Here is a 25,107-nt window from a genome sequence, read left to right as displayed (position 1 = left end):
TTAATGCGCATAATGTCAAATGCAACAAAGCAACAGAACAGAAACAACGAAACGAGACCCCATCACAAAACCACCATGGAGCAGGGGCGATTTGGTTTGGGCAAAGGGCAAGCACACACAGAATATTTTTAAGCAAGCTTAACCACTCGAGTTGAAATAAATTCCTTCATCTGATTAGGACAACTTTGAGGCAAGCTGTTATCTGGCTAATTAGGAAAAGGGTTGGCCATAAATACTTTTAAAGGACTTTCCTCAATGGAGCAAACAAATTACAAAAGGACTTTCATTTGCAGTTTATTTATTGAGATAAACAGCATAGCTTTCAGTTGATTTATACTCAATTTATGGAGCATTTATATATGAAATAAAGTAAGTATTTTAGTGAAATCAAAACAAGGCACTCCTTTAATCTTTAGAAAATAATTTAAATCTTGATTTAATTTATTTTCGCCAGTAATCAAGGATTGGCTTCACTTAAGCATATTTCCACATCATTATTTTTAGAATAGCTAGCAAAAATAATATTTTATTGTGGTTAAAGAACTGTTTTAGGGTTTGATACACTTCTTAATTGTATTTGAATTAATTTTTTAAATTTTTTAAATGTATTATCCTAGCGCAGCAAGTTAACTAGTACAAGTGTGGCACTATTATAATTTCTTAAATTGAAATTTAAAGTCAAAAAAGTCAAAAGTTCCTCACCCAAACCTTTAAAAAATTCCAAATTAATCTCACTTAAAGTTCAGTTGTAAAAATCCTCACTCAACCACTTTTGTCTTACCCAAAACCCCAATCACACTTGGGATTTCAATGCATTTTAAAAAGTTTAATGTGCATTTCCTTCTTTAAAAACCCTGCTTCCCTTAGACTCCTTGTGGAAAACTACATACTTTATTTTTATTTCAGCAGAGTCCCGGCCATTTCAACCATTCCCTATCTCACTTTGAAGAACCCAAAGTGCGCGGCGGCCAAGCCCAAATAAATACTGCGCCCAAACTACTTTTGTCTACAGATAAACTTTTATTGATATAAAAAATTACGCACGTAGAGCAAACAAACGGAAAGTACGGGCACAAAGAGAATTGCTAAGGACAACAATTTTGGAAGGCGGAATCCGGAATCCGGATACGGATACGGATGCGTTCGATTCCTGTATTCACTTTCGGTGGCACACTTGAGTCGCTGGTGTATATCGCAAAGCATTTCTTAGGACAGCAGCACATACCTTTGGCATTTTCCGCGCCAAGGTGCGGCAGGAGGTGTGGTGTTTATGATTTTATGTTTTGTTAGCAGATTTTTATTACAGCTTCGCTGGCATTGTTGCTGTTGGTTGTTGCTGCTGTTGCTGCTGCCAATGAGGCCCAGAGGAAAAGGAAGTGCGCGAGCGCGGCATTGGCCATAAATTCAGGACGAAACTTTCGGCAGCTAACGGAGACGTTTGGAACGAGAGTCCCGTATAAGTTACGGCTCACGGGTCAACTGGCTGGTCACATTTATTTATGCACACACACACACCCGGTGGATCTTCCGAAAAATTTGCACGGAAATTTTATTGCCACTTGTATCATTCGGTGTGAAATTAAATATTTAACTTTAGCCGGCGTAATTTATTATTTTCTTGTTATTGATTTATGCGGTCGAAAAAACTAAGGAAGTTGGTAAATAACAGGTTAGAGCCAAAGGTTATGTTCTTTAAGATTTACGGCGGCTCGTTAAACGGATTTGTTGCTTTATTTTTTATAGATAATTACCACTTTGAAGTATTCACTAATCTCTACTACTAAATATTTACTTTTTCCCTTTGCCGAGTCACCTGATTCAATTTTAATTAGCACTCCAGCGATTTCCGTTACCAAAAAACTCGCTTGAGGAAAATGTCACCGAGGCGACACGACACGACACACTCACAACAACAACACACACTGCAACACTCTCACTCGCTAGCTCGCTCGCTCACTCGTTTGGGGCGGGAGCGAGGGGAAGGAAATCTCTAAAGAAAACTCTGGCTTCGGTGGAAAATCGAGCGTTCGAGGGAAATCACATGTTTCATGTGCAAAGTATAAAAACAAACTGAACGCCGAGCGGCAACTGGCAAGCCGACAAGGCCGACCGACTAACATATTTTCCCAATTGTGTAACGGGGGACCCGATCTCCGACAGTAACAGTAACGGTAACAGAGAGGCCGGTGGATTTTCCGAGAGTTTTGGGAAAGCTCAAAGCTTTGAAGTTGGCCATTATGTTAAGTTAACAGTTAAACAAGAAAAGGGATATGTTAAGGGTTTGTGAGATAAATATTTTTAAAATATCTAAGAGAATTTTCTTTAAATATATTGCTTAGATATTTAACTAAATATTTTTTAATGTAAAAATTGTAGTTTTTTATATTTTATAAAAATAGTTACAGCGACTTATAGAGCATAGATTACAAATATCTTTAATTAATTTAAACGTTGCTTTAAAAAATTGTTGTTTATTTAATAACATATTTGAAATGTAGTTTCTATGTTTTTATGGGTTTTAATAATAATTTGTTTGAAATTTTAGGTGTTTTCTATAAATGTTTATATTATTATTTCATTTTAAATAAACCAAGGGGTTAAGACAGCCAGTTTTTCTACTCGATTCCCACATAATTCGCACTTGTCTTGGGGGGGAAATAGCAATAGAAGTAGATATAGTTATAGACAGACGTACAACCTCAGAGTGCAATTATCGCTAGTTTATGGCTGCGACCTGTCTAGCTGACTGCCGCAGCTTCAGTTCACTTGGAATTGTGGCCAAACTCAGTTGGAGATTCGATTTCTACTTTTGCGGTTCGGCCACAAATCACTTATGGAGCTATAATTAAGTTAACGCCACCCCCAAACAGTAACAAGTGTGTGTGTGGTAACCGCAAATCAAAGTCAATATTGGAAACCTAAATTGTTAACAATAAACAAATAAATAAATGACAAAAACTAAGAGGCATCAAAAACCCCGCTAACAATTATGGAGTTTCTGGCTTCTGTTTTGATTTCTTCTTACCATTATCTCACCAAATATTTGATTTATATTTTGTATTAATAGCATTATTTTATTTTCCTTGCCTATTAACTGGTTAAACCATATTTCTTAGTTCACTAATCGGTTAATAAACTGTTTTTATATAATACTTTACGACCCTAAATACCACAAGACACACAATTATTTATTTTCACAGCCTCTTTCTCTATTAAATCAAACACAACTTATGTGGTGGTATTTAGAAAACAAAACAAAAATAAAAAGAAAACCATAAGAAGGAAAAAGCAAATAGATACTTGGCCCTTAGCCTTAGCTAAGCCAATAAATCAATTCCAACCAAAGTCGGCTCGGCACCCAAGACGTTTAAGGTTGTCCCAGGCATTCCTTGTCTGAATTTCATTACGAATGCCAGGCACAGGGGCACGCAGCTGGATGGCCACTCAAGCCAAACAGTTTGCCAGCCAGGACGTAAGGACACCGGACCAACGTCAAGTGGCCAAGATGGGACACACACAGAGCCAGCTGCCTCCAGTCAAGTCAAGTGGAAAGTGGGTCTGGTCTGGTGACAGGGGGCAAAAGTGTGTTAACATACTAATATTCACTTTGCATCTTAATCGTTGTTGTCCTGGCCAAAGGATGTTATTCCAGGGGAATGGCGATGGGGGGATTGATGGCAATGCCAAGGATGGCGCCATGAATGCTGTGTTGTCCTGCTGTCCTTGTCCTTACACAGGCTATTTCAATTGCTGCCTGTAGTTGATATCATCGTCATCATCATTATTATGCGGTGAAAGTTGTGTTGTTTTGACATTAACGGAAGTAATTGCTGAGCAATTTTGACAGGTATGAATAATTTGGATCTAAAGGATGCGATAGCAAGGGTCTTTAGTGAGTGAATAATATTATATTTAAGCAGGAAATGTTTGGTAGAATTTAATTAAAATCTGATTTTTGATTTCTTAAGAATAGTAATTAAGAAAAATATTTATTTTATCTTTTATCCTTTTTAACATTATACTCTAACGCCATCTGTTGCTCTTTGTAAGAACATAAAAAAAATCTCCAAAAAAGCTTCCTTTTTGATAGAAATAAAAACAGATGCAATGAAAGCTATATAGCCATTAGGCCAGGATGTATTACAATGTCCTTTGCGTTTAGTTTACAGCTGGCAACGCTTAGAAGCTCTCTTTAGCTCTCCGCTTTCGTTACAGCTCTCTCCCTCGAGGGCCTCCTTCTCTCTACTGCTCTGTCTCTTTCTATTCATATTGCCTTCTCTGTCTCTTGAGCTTGAACTGCGAATAACAAGGTGAAAGCATAAGCAGCACGAACACGTGGTTGGAACGGAAATAAGAGAACACGTTAGCCAAAGAGAGGCCTTAACCCAAAGAGAGAGAGAAAAGCGGAAATGAGAGAAGGGATTGAGGGGGGGAAACATGTGCGCCCTAATGCTTCCCTGGCGGGCGTAGCCATTAAACGCATTTGTTTGGCCGCAAATCGCATTCGGTGACATTTCACATGGCATTTCCCTGGCATTTTCCGGAGACCAGACTGGCCTCAGTTGACCTCCGCTGGCCTTATGCTGCTGCTGCTGTTACTGCTGCTGCATTTCCAGCTTCGCCTTTGCCTAATTGGCAATTTCTGTGAAAGCCAGTTGTCGTGGCCGTTAATGTGGTTCGCTCTTCTATTTTTTGCTTGGCTTCCTGTTGATTTCAGATTAATTAATTTAGGACACGCATGGCCTGCAGAATTAATTTAAAAATCTAGCTAATGCTTAAATTCCTTATTCTCGGGACTTGTTGCTCCAACTCCTGGCTATTGTTAGGGTGCGCCCATTAAAGTGCATTAATTTCGTAATGAAACCTTATGACGCAAGGCAACGCGGCGTATACGTAATGCGCGCACTGACGCCCGCCTGAAAGTATGCTGCAAAAACACTTTAAGTATTTTGAGCAGCATTGCGTCTGAATGGGTTTATCCTTGTGGTTATGAAAAGCAAATGGTTTCGGGGGAGGGCGGTGGGGTTTGGGTTGAGATTTCCCATCGGAGTGTGCTTGGAAAATGTTATTAAGCTGTTGAGCTCGGCAACACGCTCTCGATTTATCGAGTTTTGCTCGCAGGGTAAACGCATTGCAAACTAGTTTTTCGAATTGCCAAGTTCATAAATTCGCAAGCAAAGAAATGGCTTTGCTTTATAACCATATGCACAGTGCGGAATCTAATAAATTATGCATATTTGTCGCACAATTTGTACTTGTAATGGGCCCTAAAGTAGAAAAGAGCGTGCGTACTTGTACTATCTTATTAAGCATGAATATTTCATCTTTTGACTCACTTGGCCTAAAGTCTTCCTCTAAGTTTTATGATAAAATTAACAGAGCGCACTGGCATAATTCATAATTTACGAAAAAGACTCGAAATTTGGGTATAAACTTGGGTTTAAGCCATGGTTTAAGACTAGGAGTTACCTATTAGTGTATGTAAAAGAAAATACGAAGTAATATACAAATAATAATTTATTCATTTTCTATTGTATTAATTTTTTAAAATTATTTTTCATTTTCTTTTAGGTGTCTTATATAATATTTCAAAGAAGTCACGCACAAATATATGAATAAATATTACAAATTCTTAGGTTATAAGATCACGTAACCAATTTCCATTTTTAACTTATGCTAAGGTCCCCATACGACTTTTAATGATAAAATAAATTTATTCACTTGATTTATGTGCTAATTAAAGCGGTACTTGCATGAATATATTCAAAATTTGTAGAATACTTATTCTTTGACACGATATTTCTGGCAATACATTTATAAATTCACACAACAACTTTTATTTCCAAAGATATCAAAAGGCTCCAACAGATCTCTGCTGTCAAAAAATAAAAATGCCAAAGGGCCACTCAAGAGCCCATCGCGAGGAGCAGATAAAACCGCACAAAATCCACAGGATGCCAGCTGCTAATTGCAAACGAATCGTTACGCGTTGAACAGACACAGATAGACGAGGCTTACACACATCGAGATTGACAGGACATGCCGGAGTTTTACGGGGTATCCTGCTCCAGCTCCGGCAACCGCACTCACGTAAAACACAATTAGGAGGCACGCACATGGCGGGCAACACACATTTTGCTTTGTTTCAGCTGGCAGCGTGGCATAAACATAACATAAACAATGCGAAAACATTAAACAGAACACAGGACGCATGGCTGGCATAACGAAATGCTTCCACATAGATAATACTTATATGTATATATATACCTGACGCGGAAGACCAGGACCCAAGGGGACGGTTCGTCCTTCGTCCGTGATGATTTGCGGCATTTTTTATGATTGCTTTATGAGTATGTGCGGGGAGGTAAATACCACAAAGAACCCATTTGCAAAATTCGCAAAATTCCTATGAGGAATTTTCGGGGCGAAACAAGAAACAAAGCAAAGGTGTTTCTCTCCCAGATAAGACATAATTGATAGCGTGTGTTCGTCAAGGAGCAACTTCTTCAGGTCCTCACAGAGCCATCAGCCAAGTTTTCGCACGATAAAGCCCAATTTTCCCACATCATATTTTGTATACGTACCGCTGTTAAAGGAGAATATCTTGCCTTAATTTAGACACTTTTACTCACCTGCAAGAAAGAGAAAATAAAGAGTCATATGAGAACACACAGAGGAAAATATTTTAAGGAAATTTAATATATAGATAAATCTCCTGAAATATAAGTTTAACATCTTAGTTATAAGCTTGTATTTATCTTTAAATAAGTCTTGAAAGATAGTCATAAATAAAAGAACAATAACTGCTAAGCTATTCTTTTGCTATTTTTTTTCTCTGCACAAAACTGTGCAGTGGGTGTGACCAGAAACTAAAGCTCTTAATGTTCTTCAATGGCTCTTGATATACGAGCTGGTGCTGGCGGTAGTTGTGGCGTTTCTGTCTCGACTTTTATGGGCCATTGTTAAAGGAATCCTTTTTTATTCCTTTTTGAAGAGGTAAAGCTTTGTGTGCTTATGGCAATAAAATGGTTTAAGCAATAGAGCGACTGGCTGAGTCGTTAAACTCTATCTCGCCATACACTCCCCCCGTTTAGCTTCTGTTCTTCGACGATAATCATTCATTTCAATTACGCGCTCTCACACATCGAACGAGGGGGAATCCATGACTTGGCCAGGCTTAATTAATGGGTATAACTGCCAGGAGCTGACAAGTCAATTACCAGTATGGCTTGCACCCACGGCTCGGTGTAATCACCAATCAAAGAGGTGTCGATCTATACACACCGTGAAAAGAAAGCCGCGCCGAGCATAATTGAGTTATTTAGGCTAATTGGCGCACACACAGGCTAACGATGACGTAAATTGGCAGAACTGCAAGCCCAAAAGCCGCAGAAGTTTGCACAGCCAACACGGTCGGGCCCCCTTCACAATTGTTGACTGAATGTCTTGGCCCATTTCCTCCTGGGAGGTATGGAAGAAGGGAATTCGTATTTCATTCAAAATTTTCCTGCCGAATTTCCGGCTGCCACATCCAACATCCTCAACTAAATTGAATTGCAAGTATGGAAGCCCTTAAATTAAGCAATTGTTGCATTTGCTGGCTTTGTGGCTTCTATGAATTATTTATAAAAAGATTGGGTAAACCAATAAAAGCCCTTAGGACTCAACCTCGTTATCTACATTTTCATTAATTTAGACTTAGCGCCCATAAGCCACCACCACGAGCTCCTCAGTCTCAGTCTTAGTCTCTGTCTCAGCCTCAATATGGCCCATCCCAGCATCGAAATCCCATTATAGCCGTTTGAGGGAGGAGCCCGAAGTGAGAGCAATAATCACAGACAAAACTGGATAACAGGATAATAAAAGTCAAAGTGCTAAAACTAAATTAAACTGCCCTCGAGGTCGCCCTTTCACGCATAAGCGATTTGTGCGTGGGTGTCAAAGTTGATTTAAGATTTTCCCCTCCTGATATTCAACGTTAGAATTTAATGGCAGCGGCACATGCTGCGTATACGCAATGTTCGAGAAGCTGTTCAAATTTCATTTGCCTATATCTACTAAAATTTATGGGAAACAATTATGCATAAATTGCTGTGTGTGTGTTTAGATGAAATGTGCAAATATGGCAAAATGTGGAACATCAGACTGTAATGAGCTTAAATCTGTGATAATATAAAAATAATATGCTAAAAGCTTAAATGGTACTCAAGAGACTTGAATACAAACGGCCATTTGTTTACATAAATCATTCGTTTTATCTGTTCTTTTACATTTTCTAGCTAATTATTAATTTATAATAAATTAAGTAATCGTAAAATTTTTAAGCACACAAATAATAACCATTATTATTGAAAACTCTATATATATTTCAACTCTTTTAAATTCTTAAGATTTCTTCAACTGAAATCAATGTCTGCAATCAATCGATTTTTCAGACGACCTTGATAGATTAGCCGTAATCAGATGGGGCTTATAACGCTTCGTCATGTGTCACGTATTCCCACAGAAAATGAAAAGAAATATTTCCCTTTGTCAGGATAAAAGCAAATATTTATGTAGATTTTTGTGCACGCAATCAGCTTAGGAATACAAGAAGAAAAAAAAAACGCATAAATTCGCCGGAAGGCAGGTCGAAAACAACAACAACAACGGGGATCTAACCACATGTGCCAAATTACAAAAGGACTTCAAATTCACTGTTACAAAAATCTTGTTCTTATAAACAATTTAAGTCTTTCCAATTTAAAAACCTATTTTTATATTAGAAAATGAATATAGCAGAAAACACAATCTATCTATCATAAATTAGTAATTGAGAAATTATCTATCGATGAATATGTATCGACATTTTACCTAGTTATCGGTCTTTACATAATTAATTTACCATTTATTTTATTCTATGTATGTAAGTATTTTATCCATAAATTTACTAATTACTATCGATAAATTCCTTGTATTTCCAACTGTAATCCGCATTTTGAATATTTTTATAGAAATTTCAATCCTAGTATTTCAGCTCAGTGCCGCTTTGACCCGCCGAGAATCCAAATTGAACCCGTCGACACTCACCTCTCATCCAGACGCATGCTGCTCCGACTGATGTCACTCCACACGGACATGGAGCGCGGCCGCTGGAAGATGGACTTGGAGAAGCGCCGGACCGCCGTCGTGGGCGGGGTGGGCGGTTGCTGGGGGGGATAGCCGGCCAGGTCGGGCAGCTCCTCGGTGAAGTTGACATTGCGCGGCAGGCGGTGGTTGAGGGGAGGCGATGCCCCCGAGGGCATCGAATAGCTGCAGGTTTGGTTATCGTCCGACATGCCCAGCGCTGTGTAGCTCACTTGGAGGTTCTGGCTCATTTCCTTTGACAGGGGCTCGGGGATAGGGATATGTGTGCGATTTTTGGCCAGGTAATTCGCTTAGCCCGGGCCTACATCATGTTGGCGGTTTTTCACTTTCACAGTTCACTGGTTCACTATTTTCGGGCCTGTTGCGGTTTATCCCAGAGATTCATCTGCGCCGAAAGCACGTCGCTGACTGAGTGTTTGCAAAATTTGTTTATTGTCCGCCGTCTGCTGTGTGTTTTGTGTACGTACATATATAATGGGTGTTCACGACATATCGGACACTTCATTAAGCACAATCAGGCCAAACAATTGACCATATCTCTTGCTCGTTTGCTCGCTCTGTCCCGTTGTCTTGTCTCTCGGCCACATGGCTGCATGGGGAGGGTAAGTGACAATGATAAATGGTTGACCTACGACCTCTCGCCTATCTCACAGTCTGCTTAATTGGGTGCAGCAAAGATGCAGCACGCAAAAATTTGCAAAGTTTAGAGTTCAAGTGGCACAGATGATCAATCAGACAGCCATTCGATCAGTCAAAGTGTGCTATATATATGTCCATAAGACAGATTTTTGAAAGTTTTAGGGGAATCCTATTTAAGTTATATTTGGAAAATATATATTTTTGCCAAGACAATGTATATTTTGTTATTAAAATTAATATATTTAATAAAGAAACACAATTATAGATTCAAAATTAAATAATACATTAATGAGAACGGCTATAAATGTCACAAATTGTTCAATTTGTTAAGAAGAAAATAATTTATAAAGTAAGATAATTCCATTTAAGAAAAATATTAAAATTTACTATCATAAGGAAAGGGCTCAAATTAAAGCTTTAATAACACAAAAATACACTTCCAAAAGCTAGCCTTTTCCCAACTAGTATCTTTCCCTAACAAAATTTTCATTTACTTTTGCATTTTTCGTAATTAATCAAATGTTTTCATTATGCTTTCCCAAAAGTAAGTCGGCTCTCAAACCCTTATCAAGCCAAAATGAGTCCGAGGCGCGGCGAACAGCGCTGCTCATCAGCATAATGAAAAATAAATTTCAGAAGGAGACACACCCATACGCAGCCCGAAAAAAAAACAGGAAAAGCTGCAGTTTCTACCAGATGACGCAGACGAGAAATGAACAAAATTGAATTGTTTTTTCGCCGAAACACTCCCAACTTCTTTATGCCAAGTCCTTGCTCTCGCTGCAATGTTTTTTTGTACGTTTTATTTTGTTAATTTCATGCTATATAAACAAAGCCTTAATGGTTCAGTTAGTTGGGTTTTACAAATAGTTTTTCAAGCGCTTTTAGCTGGCAAAGTGCGTTCAAAGGCTCTGCGGCAAAGTGCCCTCAAGGCTACACACTAACTTGGCCAACTAAGTGCCACAATTAACAAATGTAAAGGGTGCTAAACTGCGTTGCCCCGCCCACTTCCTCTTGGCCAAAATTCGGGTGGCACACGCGATTTGCCAGAGTTTAGCATAACTAAGACATTAAATTGCCTAGGAGAAAGTCTAGGGCAAAGGCGGGGTTCTTGGGAGGGAACACTATGTGTGTGACACTTGCAAGGTCATGATTACAAATGTATTTCACATAACATACTTTCTGGGTGCGAGCCAAAAGGAAAAGCCAAGAATATTGAGAAAAGTCAACTGGTTCGATGATGGGAAGGGATATTACAGAAGGCATTCGGTCTGTGAGTACTCTAAGCCTTCTGTTGCCATTGAGAAATGGGAAAATATATACTATATGGAACAGAGTAAGTGTCTTTTCATTTATTTTGTTATGTATAAAGCGAAATAAAATAGATTTTAATTGCATCTTGATTGAACTTATACTGCTTGTTAAATGTTAATGTTCTTCTTAAAGAAAAGTGAGATATTGGAAGATTAAAGAGAAGAGATAATACATTTATTAATATATAATAAAGTACTTTTATCTTTAAATTCAAAAAATTTGCTTAGCAAAATTGTACTATACTTTATTTATTATCTCATTAATGTGGTTTAGCAATTAAACTAAAACAAAAACTTCCTTATGACCCCTGAGCACCACTGTTGCCGCTTGCCAATATATATGCACATGCATAGTAAATGCCTGAAAATAGGCTCCTGGTTTTATTAACAGAAGGTGACCGCAGAACAATTCCCTTGCCTGATACGCGACCCACATGAGCAGAGTTCCCGCCTTATCAATTAATGAACTTTCCCACCCCGTGTGTCCGGAGGAAAGGGAGAAAAACAAAAAAAAACAAAAAAATGAAAAAGCGAAACATGTGACAATAGTTCCTTCCTTTTTATATCACGCCGGAGAACATTTATTGTTGGTGCCGAAAGGAAATGTCTTTCAAAATGGCTGACAAACACAACTGATGTAAACATGCGGGAATAGCTGGGAGAGCCTACCCGGGGAGAGCAGAGGGAACAATAAAAACTGTGTTAGCCTAGCATGTGTTGGCCATAAATTAGAGGGGAAAAAACAAAGCAAAGCCCCAGACATGAGCCCATGATACATATGCCGACACAGATCCAGAAGTGAGTTCCTAGCGAGACCAAGGTGCATTCGCTTTTCAGGCGAGGATAATCCCCGGTTGACATTTCGCCCGAGACCATCAAAATGAGCTTATGTGTGTGTGAAATCCTTTACTGAAATCCTTACCCATCGCATCTGAAATGAATATCTACCCCTTCCTAGGGCCAGCTCCTGGTCAAAACTTGTCAGCAGTATCTTACCCTCATCAGCAGCGCTTTGAACTCAATTTTTATACAAAAGCTGACCTTTTCTGGCATTCAAATGGTTCAAGACGGAAGGAAGGTCAGGGAATGGGCCCAAGGGGAAATGCAATAAACGGAAGATGGCCAACTCCATTAAGTATTTACCCAACAAAATGAATATGTAATAAACTTTGACGACATTGTGACCGCAAAGAGGGATGGATAACCATCGATTAGCAAAATAAACTTTTATGTCAAGTCAAGTTATGCGAAAGTTTCTCTAGGCAACATAGTTTATGTTGTTTCAGCTTTGTGATTGATATCTATGGGTATTCCCTTTAAGAAATTAAATGTATTTCTCCTTGAAATCCTTAAACATTTACCCCAATTAAAATTTAGATCCCGAAAAGCGAGAGCCCATTTCTTTTCGTATCCGGAAATTGCTTTCATTTGGTCCATCAACAAACTTTGTTGCCACATTTCTTGGGCTTTTATCTTTTTCGTATAATGTTATAACACTTTTTCCCTAATTTTTGGCCATCGTCCATGGGAAAATTGTGTTTTTCCTTCCGCTTTTCCCCCCCACATTTTTTCTGGGCCCACTCTGCCAAGTTGAAAATTGATTTGTGGCTGCGGAGAAAAAGTTGAACTTTTTGTGGTCGGGAAATTGAATTTTTATTCCGATTCTGCTCCGTCTTTTTCTCTGTTTGCATATCGATATGAGGGGAAAAGTTAGCCAAGTGCCACACACTCGTAAGGTGTGTGTTCACACCTGTCTAAAAGAAAGCTTAAAATTAGCAAGTAAAACAAGTTGATTCCTTTATTCAAAAAGATACTGGCTTCTCAAGACTAAGAGGGTCTTATCCTCTGTTCGTTCGGTTATTGTTATTCGAAATTCAAAGGGAAACTTTTGGCTGGCATAAGGAAAAAGTTGAGGAACAACTTTCACAACTGAATGCACATTTGTATACCAAAGTGGAAAACCGAAGCTGACATCAAGGGTTGAAGCTCGTTTGCAGCTCATGGATAATTCCATTTCTTCAATCTTAAAGCCCAATCTAATTTCCCGGAACTTGGCCAAAAGCGAGAGAGAAAACGGAGAAGAAATCACTTAAACGCCTGTGACCCAACAGATATAAATAATACAAGAAAAGAAATCTCCACAATAAAACGGACAAATAATGTACAAACAAACGATGCCCCCTGCAGTGTGGGCGTCTGTCCAGATTCCCCGAGAAAAAAATCCAGTGCCAAGAAATAAAACAAGAGGATATATGGGATGAGTTAATAAAGCGTGATAAGTTGTCCCTGTAATACATTGAGCTCAGGCAAACACAGCCGAAAATCGAGTCAGTGTCTCGGGCAGCCATGCAATTTTTTTTCCCCGACGCAACCGTCATCACTTATCCGATACATCAAGATGCTCCGAGGAACCCAAAAACACACACAACAAATGTCAACCACAAATGCTAAGGGCAAAAGTTAAGTTGTACCAGAAAAAGATTGGATTATTCTAGCTTATTTTTGGTTGTGTCCTGAGTCCTGGGAGTTATAAGTCAGAACGAGGATGTGACTTTTGTCTATTTAAAATTTTAAATAAATACAAATAATTCCGTTTTGCATATGAATTATACAGAGCTTTAGCTTTCTCTATTTAAATATTTGAATAAATATTATTTCTAAAGCAAAGCTGAACAATTTTAGCATTTAAATTTCTTGAATAAACAAAATTAGCATGATTATCTTTGCTGCTGATTTACCACAAACACAACACACACACACACACAAGTTCCCATTAAATGGTTAAATGTCCGGCAATCCCAAAATGTCATCTAAACGGTCACAACAACAACAACAGCACAACAGCAAAAACACTCACTGAACCCTGAACTTTGCCTCATTAGTCAATTATTCGAGTGGCGAGCCTGGCCATGTCATCCACTGAGGGATTGACAGAGTGCCAAGTAAATGAAAAAGTCATCAATCTAAATGTGGGGACACCATGGGAATCGTCATCGGGATAACTTGAATGCCACAAGCGGAAATTGGACAACTCGAATTAATCTCAGTAGCGCCTTCTAAGTTCGGAAATTAGTTAAACTGAAGGCTTTCCCTGGCGAAATCATAGATACTTTCGGTGTGAGTTTGCCTCGGAGTTATTCATTTGGAATGCAGGACAATGGCTGCACACATATAGTATATTCTATATACTTGAGACGAAAAGTATGTAAGTGTTGTATGTTTGATATTCTCGCCTCTCATTTTACTTTGTCTTTTATGTTTTCTTTGTGGGCCACAATTTGTGTGTGGCATAACCGTAGATTAACTCGACCCTTTGCCAGCCTTTGGTCTTTTCCCCACCATTCCTGGGATTAGCCAAGCCTGTGCCGGACCGGACCCCGCCCTTTGGATTCCCAAACACGTAGCCACAAAAGTTTAAGCCGCATTCCCCCGGTTGCCTTTTTTGCTGGTTTTTCTCAATTTGGTTAAGCTTTCACTTTTAGCTTTTTAAGGTATTTTCCCAGCTTAGCCAGTCAGTGAACCGAGCCAGTCCCCCACTTTTCTTTTTCCTTATAAATATATGAATCTAGCTGCAATAGCAGCCCCCGGCAAATGAGTGAGAAATTAAATGCAAAATATAACTCATACGCCATGTGTGCCGTGCTCCTTCAAAGTCTTTTACGACCCGCCCCATTTATGGGTCTTTTCCTCTCCGGTATATGGCCAATATGAGTCGGTTCTTTATGTTATTTTTATGTTTATTATTATTTTAGGTTTTGTGGCTTTTCGATTTTGTTACACTTTCTTCCTTTTTCTTTACTTTTATTTCGACAAATGAAAATGCTGGATTATTTATGGCCGGGCTCACTTTGTTGACAGCAACATAAATTACTTTGAAAATGTATTATATATCCTTTTAATGCAACTTTGCTGAAGAGGCAGAAATAAATTCAAAAGAAAACTTAATTGAAATATGCATGAGCATGAGTGAACAATGTGGAAAATTGAAGAAATAAAAATACAAATTAAATTAAATTTCAGGTGCATTGAACTGAAGCTTACTATTATTTCTATGGGTTTTATTTCACTCATTTAATATCAATTTTAATCTCCATATATTTATTTATATAATAAGCCAGAGATACCCGTATAAATTTAATCAAAATACCCAAAAACTAGTTACCACTTTGAAGTTACTCCTTCGACCTTTGCCAACCCAATTAAACTTTTGTTTTTATTTGTTACAACAAAAAAACCAAATTAAACCGCAAAACTAGGGCTGCGCAACGTCGAGTGGCTTAATGAAAGTTAAAGTAAATATATAATAAAGTTAATTGGTATGCAAATTTGCGCTGCTCGGCCAATTTTCCCAAAATGGGTGGCCCACGAAATTGAGCAGGGAGCAGGGGTCAGGTTGGGGGTGGGAGCATGCATTGATGCCAGCGAACGGAATGTGTCATAAAACCTAATTGAAAATTTCAGCCACGAACCAACGACTGTGGGCGTGTCGCAGTGGCAAGAAATATTGTTGGTGGGCTGGGAGATAAGCAAAATAAACTGCAGCATCCATCCCTATATAGAAATGTGTCAAGGCGAACGAAAACAACGGCTAAATACCTGCAGGGCCTCTCTCACAAAGGCAAACAAGGCAACAAAGTTGGGCTCGAGATACAAACTACCACCTACCTACCTACCATATGTAAATATATAAAAATAAAAATGTTCACTTTGAAATAATTCGCTGGGCTCGGTAAACAAAGCCGAGGAGGGGACAACGGGACGGATCGATTTTGTGCGAGAATCGGAGGAAGGAATGAAGTTTCTTCAAAGGCTGCGCACAAAAGTGTGCTATAAAGTTTGCCCTTGCAGCTCCACACACACACACCCGAAGGAGCAGGATTTCTGGGATTGCTCCAGTTGCTGCTGGCTGCCACTTGATTAAGTCCGTTTTGGGGAATTCATTTCATTTCGCTTTTCATTCCGCTACCGACATACATTATCATTATTTTCCATTAAACCCAAGGCCACAGACACAGTAACTTTCACTGCTATTGTCGTTCATTCTTCATTTTTTTCTTCTTTTTTTGTATGTTTTGTGTTTTAATTTCTGTTGCCTGACATTTTTCGCTAATTAACACAACAAATCCGGCTGACGACGGCCTTGGGGGCGCGGGCACGATAATGTCGTTCAAAAACGCTTTGATTAATTCGCGGAGGTGACACAGTCGCGTATGGTGTATACCGCATATAGTCAGGATACGGAGTCCACGGATATCGCTCGGTGCTCGGACCGTTCTGCATCCAACTGGCAGCACAAACGAACTGAGGCTCTGCTACCAATCTTTTCGCAGCTGGCTGCCTCCAGCAAGCGTCCAAAGTCACGCACCACGAGGAGCAGAGCCACCAAGTATCCTGTCGCTCACAATGTGTGTGCGAGTGTCTGTGTGCTATGTGACTTGGTCCTGTGAACACTGTGAACGCTCTTCACCAGCACTCGCTCGCTCTCTCTCCGTGCAACTCTCTTAACCAGCATTGAATGCTGGACGCAGTTAACTAGAGTTGTCAAATCTGCATAAAAATTAATGCATCGGGAAGGATATGGTAAAGGAAGGAGGTCCTTAATAAGTAGGATTAAAAAGATGAATAGAGAAAAGGCTAGGAAAATATAATACATTGAGATGGCAGAAAGTGCTTCTTGGTTAATATAGATAGGATAAGAGTGTTTGCTAATTTAGAATTAATAAAAAGTATCGAGAGACAATAGAATAGACATTTTTTGTGTTTTTAAAATATTTAAGATTTTACTGTTTTATATTATTATTAAAACTACTCAATTAACCCTTTTAAAAATATATAAAAGTGCTTTAAATTTATATTAATTCTTAAATTTTACAGTGTTTTAAGCACCTTCTTTTTTTGCAGTGCCCTTCTCCGTTTAGGCCTCCATTTCCTTTGACAAAGCACGTGTTATATAACAAACAAACCGAGTCCCAAAGAGAAAGAGCACATCTCCGGCGAAAAGAGAGAGCCAAGGATTGTGTGGTCCCGTAACCCAGAGGAAGGACAACAAACAAAACAGAATGCCAATTTGGCGCCAAAGAAACAAATGGCAAATGGAACATAAACGACGTCTCCTTTCCATTCCATTGCGTTTCGTGTAAACATTGAAGCTTTTCTGTGACGTCAGCTGTGTCCTTATGACGTCAGATGTCAGAAACTCTACAAAAGAACGAGGCAAACACGAGCTAGACAGCACCATCTGTTGGCCAAGCTGACAAGCAATAACTTCTGTTTAAGCCATGTTAAGTTAGAAACTGTTAGCGATTCGCATTGAATATTAAAACACAAAAACTAAGGTCATTTTTACTTGCTTAATTTCATATTTCAGTCACGTTTCAACTAGCCACAAACACTCGCTGGGCAAACAAAGAAATGGAGCTATTTAAACATTACCAATCATACTAAAACAACCAACCAAATATATATATTACATAGACAAAACCAAAGGAAAACGAGGTACAGAAGGAACCCACTCGCATGGGAATTGAAAAACATTAAAACACAATAGATTGTCCCCCGCACTCTGGCCTTTGTGTAATGGAAAGCGTATTGATTTCCATAAGTGATTGATGAGCCCAAATCGATAGACCGAAATTTCTATGCGGCCCATGACTAATATATGTGGAAACCAGGGTCTATGGACTGAAACAAAAGTGCAACTGACAGCGGTTGCGCATGTATTGAGTCCCTAATTCAGTATGCAAATCCCCCAAACTTCAACTGCAGCCACTTCGCCATCGGAAGTGCATTAGAAACCGCTTCAATAATACATTTAATCCAGATTTAAAGTGGGCTGAGGGTGTGAATTTCAGCTTAACAATGGACAATTTTCCCCATCCTAGAAACAAAGCACTTGTGTGATGTTCATTGTCTTTGCCAGCGATAGTCTTGAACGTTAAAAAATAGATTTTGTCTTTAAAGAGGCCTAATTGAAGTGTTTTACTTAATTAAATGAGGTCGTTAAAGATTAGATTACTGATTTTATTTCTAGATATTTACCTGTGTTAAATAAAATCTTCAACTTTACATCCGGCTCGAAGGACCATTAATTCTGGCGGGAAACATACCCCTTCAGGAGGCCTTTTGCTTCCTCGATCCTTATTTTTTGTATTACTAAGAAGCAGAGGCGATTAGCAGGAAGTTTTACATCTACTTAGTACAAAGTTCGATAACATCCAAAAAGTCGTAAACAAGCCTTTAAGAGCAAACATTTAAGACAGCCAAAAAGTGCACACAACGCACAAATTGCCTTGGGCAATAGTTAAACCCTTTGTACTAAATTAAATTCAAGCCTCATTCATATTTAAAATAGTTTACATTATATGCTTTTAAGGGCTCAACAAAAAGCAAAATGCAAAGGGTTTGACAAAGTTCAAAGCTGTCCAAAGTCCGGACCAATTTGGCGCTGACTCGATTACACATTCCGGTCAATATTGGGACCGTTCGTTGTTCCCCATTGAAATGCCAAGGAGCACAGGCCGAGAGGAAAACCTCAGCAAACAGTGTCCCAGAGAATAAGAGTCTCTCCTGTATGTAAGGGTGTGTGTGTGTGTAGTTGATTAGTAAATGGGGTTCTTATAGGCCCATATAAGTGCCTGTGTGTGCTGCAAATTTGTTGTCAATTTCCGGCAATTTGTCGTTGGCAGCAAAATCATTGTGATAAGGGCCAGAAGCCAAAGCAGGAAGACACATCCTGTAATGGATCCGCAGCCAGGCAACACAATCAACACAACATAATATAAAAGTAAATTAGAATGTGCAGATATGCCCGAGGAGGGACGAAAAAACTTTGGTCGGTAATTTTCTTCAACGCTAAACGAGAGTCAAGTGGAAGAAAGTGAACCAGGCCAACGCAGGAGGCACTAGTTGATGGCCCAAATTGAGTGTTTGAGCCAACGCCATCTCCGCCTCCACTTCCACTTCCAGTAACCGATGTCAGCCTTCGTCAGGTCGCTCCAATTATGCCAGAATTCAGACCCTCTCTGATTGCTTAATCTTGCCGGAATGCATTAATGTGTCAGCGCGAAGGCCAGAATTGAAGCCACGTTAGCACGTACGCACTTGGCAGTGTTGGGTGCTGGTGTAATTAAAATGTCAAAACGAATTTACACGCCACATTCCTTCAGTTTTTGGGTATGGAGATGTGTTCCTTGACAAACAAACAAAAAAAAAATGAAAATAAATAAATGGAAACCGGGCCTATGCTTTGCCATCCATTTAGTTTGTGGTTCTCTCTACTGTCAGATCCAAACAATCGGGGCAAAGCCAGAAGAATACAAACGGAAAAATAGCTGGCCGGACTCTAAGAGAGATAGCCAGTCGGGGCAGTGGTGCAAAAAATATTTCAGCAATTTTTTGTTGTATAAATAGAACAGGTCCAGAGATGGCCAGCACTGACAAGACATCGCTCACAAGCAGGGCAACAGGAGGCAAAAACACAACAGCTCAAAACATCCTTGACAGGCTGGAGAAAGTAAGCATAAAACCACTAAATGATACCCATTGGAAAAGGGTTTAAAGAACTGTATAATTTTGGGATAAATAGGATATCTTTAAGGGGTTATACATACCTCTTTTGAGACTTGCTTTTATTTATTTGAATTTATATGTAAAGTGTCCAAAATCAGTTACTGATTTCTACTTATAAGGCTTAAGCTTAATGTTAGCTAAGAAGAAGCAATAATTTAATATCACAAAAGTCCCCCATGGCTCCCCAAGGTGCTAAAGGATCTCTGTCAATCCCCAGTGGCATATTTGCATACAAAGATTTCTAGAAGCTATTACCACCCACATATGCCATTTATTTTACCCTGTAAATCGCTTTATTAAAATTTTTTTTTTTTTTTTCCTATTATTTATTAAGGCATACGGGGAGTACTGTTTACCCCTTTGTGTCCTTAGTGTCTGTTAATTCAGCCCTAAAGCGGGCGCGCCGGCAACCTTATTATTATTAAAATTGAAAAGGAAAGCCCGAAAAGCCCACAAACAGATCATATCTGGGGCCAATATTTTTCCTCTCCCCTCACTGGGCCGACATCAGATGTGGCCCTGTTGATATGGGCAACCGAAATCACTTGGGACATTAATATAAATAAATTGGCGCACAAGTGCAAAAAAAAAAAGTATACATAAATAAATAAAGTGGGTAAACAAAATATATATAAATGTCAACAAATAAGTATTTGCTATATTTATAGCCTCCACAGAGTCATATGAAATGAGAGACTTTGGGACAGGCAGCAAAGATGAAATATTCGTATATGAATTGCAATGGAAAGGCTTTCTCTGGGGACTTTGAGCCGAGATTGCATTTCATTCTGATGACAGCTCCTACCCACTACCTACTGTCCTTTTAAATATTACAAAAAAATATGCAAATGTGTATTGCTATGTATATTAGCAGTTACATATTGCGAGTTGTGTCTGACACAGTTTTCGAGGAGAGACAAACACGCATATATTTCCTAAAGCTATTCAAAGAGTCAAATTGAAAAACAGGGGTAGGTGGACGGTGTTGATAGTGTTTTTTTTTTGAGAACACGCAACTTGGCGTTAAAGTTGGTTGTAAATAAAACATGGCCCAAAGCCAGAAATCAATACGAAATGTATAACTTATTCCAGGAAGTAAGGAACTGCTGAGTGATTGCCCTTTAAATTGTGTAAGTTTAAGGTGCTGTCTAAAATTTATATATTTTTAAAAATTTTATAAATAGATAAACTGCTTACTACGGGGAATAGAATGAGCTATAAATTAATTGTTTAATTAACTTTTGTTTTTAATTAATTTTCAGGCAATGTATTAACATGTTCTTTTACCTATAACCCTATTACCATCCACGAAAATAAGGTATAACATTTTCACTAATTTGATTTCCAATATCAGTCGCCATTCGAGCTATATCAATTACCCAAAATATTATTTATAAATAGATTACCAACGAAAAGGTCAACAAACTGGTTGAAAATCTTGTGTTTCTACAAACAGAAACAAGGCTAATGCTTCCACAGGGAAATGTTTAGGAAACCGCAATTAAATTCATCCTGTGGTTTCCTTTAATCCTTACACATTTGACTATTTCCTCAATAAACCTTTTAAAGAAATTAATAATTTATCAAAGCTTTTCAAATAAATAGAAAATATATAACTTTAAGGGGAAACCGTAAAAGCCTTGAATTATTCCTCCAATCGCATCGAACTCACAGCACTCGACACGATTTGGCTTTTTTCATTAGTGTCAGGCGGCTGCCAATGAATCCGCGGGACGTGAAAATGGTGAAAATCGTGAAAGGCGGAAAGCGCAGCTGCTGCCAGCTCGCCTCATCATCAAAAGATTGAAAGGCGCGTGGAGCGATGAAGGAAATATTCAAATGCCTAAACTAAATTGCATATTTATGCGAGTCCTGCAAGAGGCTCCTCCTGAAAATACTGATAGGGAGGATAAAAATAAAGAAAGAGGGACGGCTGGCATAAATTATATAACATTTCACGTTTCACTTTCTTTTTTTTTATGTATTATATACACTCGTACTTTTTCATTTTTGCTTTATTTTTCGGTGTTGACGAACCATGGCAGTTTCCCGCGAGTCGCTGCAATTGCCAAAATGTCTGCCAACATCCCCGCTTTGCCCCCCGTTGCGAGTGTCAATATTTATTTTTGTTCATGTGTGTGTGTGCCCCGCACTTTTGGGACCCAGTTTTGGTTACAAATTTTTGATTGACACATCGAGTTTAGTTTGAATTCGGCTCAGGACCATTCCAGGGCATTTCATGTCAGATCAATTAACTGAAACCCCACTATGGCCACCGCATAGCTTCCCGTGATCTGTGAATCTAAGTCAAGTCCCAAAACCAAACCAAAATAAAAAGGAATGGCAAAGTAACAAGGAAACACGGAGGAGACCCGAGCCAGCTTGCTCAATTATGCAAGGGCGAAACGTGCCTCTGAAAGTTGGTTAAAAAGATACACCAAGTTACAGGGGAAACCATTTATGATGGACATGGAAACACTTATTGTGTACGTGCTGTGGAAGGCAAATAAGGGAAAACTAAGTAAATCGATTGGTTTTTGTTTTGTTAAAGTGTTTAAGATTCTAAGTAATGATTTACACTTGGAATTGAGAACACAGAGATATGAATCCTATTTGTTTCCTCTTCCAAGACAGGTTTATTTCCATTTCGAGGCAGTACTGTTCCCCTGCCTTGTTGAATTTTGAATAAGACTCGACGCCAGGCACACTCCAGAGCTCTCCTAGGAAACGGCAGGGGGGCGACAGGCTCGCTCGAGGGCTAATTGAACGCCATTTGGTTAGACAGTAATTGATGTATGACTCGGCCATGGATATGCCCGGTCAGGCGTCTGGGGGATAGAATGGGAATGGCAGCACCGCCTTTTCAAATGTCAACCCGGCGAGTTGATCCTTGGACTCGGCTACACTTTCAATTTCCCAATGCAGCTGCTGTGTCTTGTTGTTGAAACTTAAAACGGTGTTCCATTAGGAAATTGTCCAAGGAGAATGAAAGGATATTGCTGAGAGCAAGGACAAGGAGGAGTCAAGAGGTCAATGCAGCATTCGTTCGTTTACCTGTCTGTATTGACCAAAAAAAGTGAAAGACAAACGTCACAAGGATCTCGAGTGGAAATGGCCACGCCCACTGACAGCGCCTCCCCTGAGAGGGGGCCTTGCCAGAGAACAGAGAGAAGTGTAAACAAACCCGTTGTTCCACTGTGCATTTTATCACGACAACAACAGCCGTGTGTCTACAGCAGGGAAAATAAGGGGAAAACGGAAAACTCTTTTATGTTTACTTGAAGGACTTGTTTTTTTTTTTCTGTTGTCTCTGCTTGTATTTCCGTCTCCTCTTCGATAGTGTCCAATGTTTGCTTTTACTTTCCATGGCTATTTTGGTAGCAGTTCCCAATAGAAAAATAAATCAGTTGGTAAAATGCCAGTAGGTGTACAAATGGGACCTGAAAGATTGCCTAGAAATGGGATATAACTGTGGGAAACTCTGTCTTAAGTTCTAACAAAAAGCATGTTTTCTTTGTTATTCCTTTTTTACCATTTAATTTCCTAACTTTATACAATTATTTGTTATATGTAATACACATTCTTTGCAATTTGTTTCCAATTTTTCCTATTTCACATTATCATTCCATCTTGAATTACAAAGAAAATGTTCTTTTTGTTCACTGAACTCACTGAATTCAATTAGTGAAAAGAGCAAGGCGTCTTTAAGTCTATATCGAACAATGTTCTCCCTGAATTTCGCCTCCATTTTCCATTTTCTCACACTCATTACCAAGCAATCGAGTTAAATGCAATTGCGTTGCCGAACGAAACCTAAAACGTTTCGTTTTATTTTAATTGCTCAAGTGGAAAGAGCTCGGAGACAATTGGAACTCTTTGAGGTTTGAGGCAACCAGCGATGCCTTCAATTTGCCGCAAATGAGCTGCGAACAGAGAGCAGTTTGTTGCGCCAAGTAATTAGAGATGAATTTTCAAGAGAAATGGAAATTCTGTTTAAATATCACAAGCAGTGATTGCTTTGTGTAAAGTCCTTAGAAATAAATAAACAAAGTAGAGACCATAAAAGCCTAGTCTCTATTTTACAAATAAATAAATAAAATACAGACAAAGAAGTCCAAGCAGATCTTGCAGAGTTAGTTAACTTCAAGGATTTAGTTTGACCATAAATAATAAACATTTTATGGCCCAGCTTTGTCTTAATGGCCCAGCAGTTTGCCTTGTTTAAGCTGCAACATAAAAAAACAGCCAACGACATTTCTAATTGGTTAGCGGTTTGTCAGCCAGACTTTGGGATAAAAACCAATAAATCTGTGGCAGAAATATATATATTTTAGGAAAAAATCCATGTTACTTTGAAAGTCAAACAAAGGAAATAAATAAATCAAAGCCAAAAATTGTAAAAGCTTTTAAATAAAAATGCTGGATTTCAATAGAAATAATTGATAACTCAACTAAACAATTTTTGAATTTGTATTTCATAGAAAACATTTATTTACTTTTAACCATTTTAGTATTTTTCCTTCCCCATGAAATCCTTTTAGATGACTGTTCATAAAATAATAACCCATATCGCGAATATAATGTCATTCAATCCAAAAACTGATTTAACTCTTTGCATATTTTTTTTATTTTGCATTTTCCCCCAAATACGATTCTGCAAAATCCGTCAAATCAGGGAAATTACTAACGCTTCATGTGCGTTCAATGTATATTTTTACGAATCGCCTGGCGCCTATTGTTTTCCCGTCTGTCTGCCTGTCTATCAGGCAGGCAATTGCCTTCGAAAATCAAACGGAGTTTGCCTGTAAAATCCCTTTAAAATTTGCATAAACTCGCAGCGAATGAAATCGGTTTAATGCCAGGCAGGATTGTCCTGTCCGCTGGCCCGGACCCTGATCCGAACCGACAATCAGTCAGCCGGTCGGCAGTATCCTTCACTTCCACATGGCTTGACTCGATTCGGTTCTGGGATTCGATTCGGCAAGGATATCCGCTCTGGAGCAGCTACCTTTTCGGCTTCCCACGTAATTGCTAAATTTAAAACGTCTCTCCGCGGTGTCTGTCATCAGTCTCAGTCATGCATGGGCCGTGTGCTAATTAAATTTAGACGTGGGCAGAGGTCCTGTGACGTGGGGAATACCCACACAGTGACTTTGCTGCGGCAGGAAATTGAAAAAATTCCTCTTATTGTTCATTGTCGCAAATAAAGAGCGTGGAAATCCGAGAAAGCTGAAATTCGCCCAAGCGAACGCTATTAAATGCACCATTGACCAACGGGCCAGGCTAAGATATTTATTTTGTCAAGCCAAAAACCTGGACGTCGTCTGCCTCCTGGACAAATCCAAAAATAAAGTCAAGCGCTGCTCATGTTTTACGCCACATTTGCCGGTGCAAAAAAAAAAGTCAACAAAAAAAAAACACTCCCACACACACACACACAGAGACACTGGCACACACAGCA

General features: G+C 38.9%; 1 protein-coding gene across 2 annotated transcripts in view; it reads right to left on the bottom strand.

Annotated features, from left to right (window-relative positions):
• The window catches only part of SLO2 (slowpoke 2), an 88,402-nt gene that overhangs the window by 55,211 nt on the left and 8,084 nt on the right, over positions 1-25,107 (bottom strand). The gene's annotated exons all lie outside the window — the stretch shown is intronic.

Source organism: Drosophila kikkawai, chromosome 2R (genome assembly GCF_030179895.1).
Source record: "Drosophila kikkawai strain 14028-0561.14 chromosome 2R, DkikHiC1v2, whole genome shotgun sequence".
Lineage (NCBI taxonomy): Eukaryota > Metazoa > Arthropoda > Insecta > Diptera > Drosophilidae > Drosophila > Drosophila kikkawai.
Note: the sequence above shows the minus strand (reverse complement) of the source record. Positions and strands in the feature narration are given on the sequence as shown.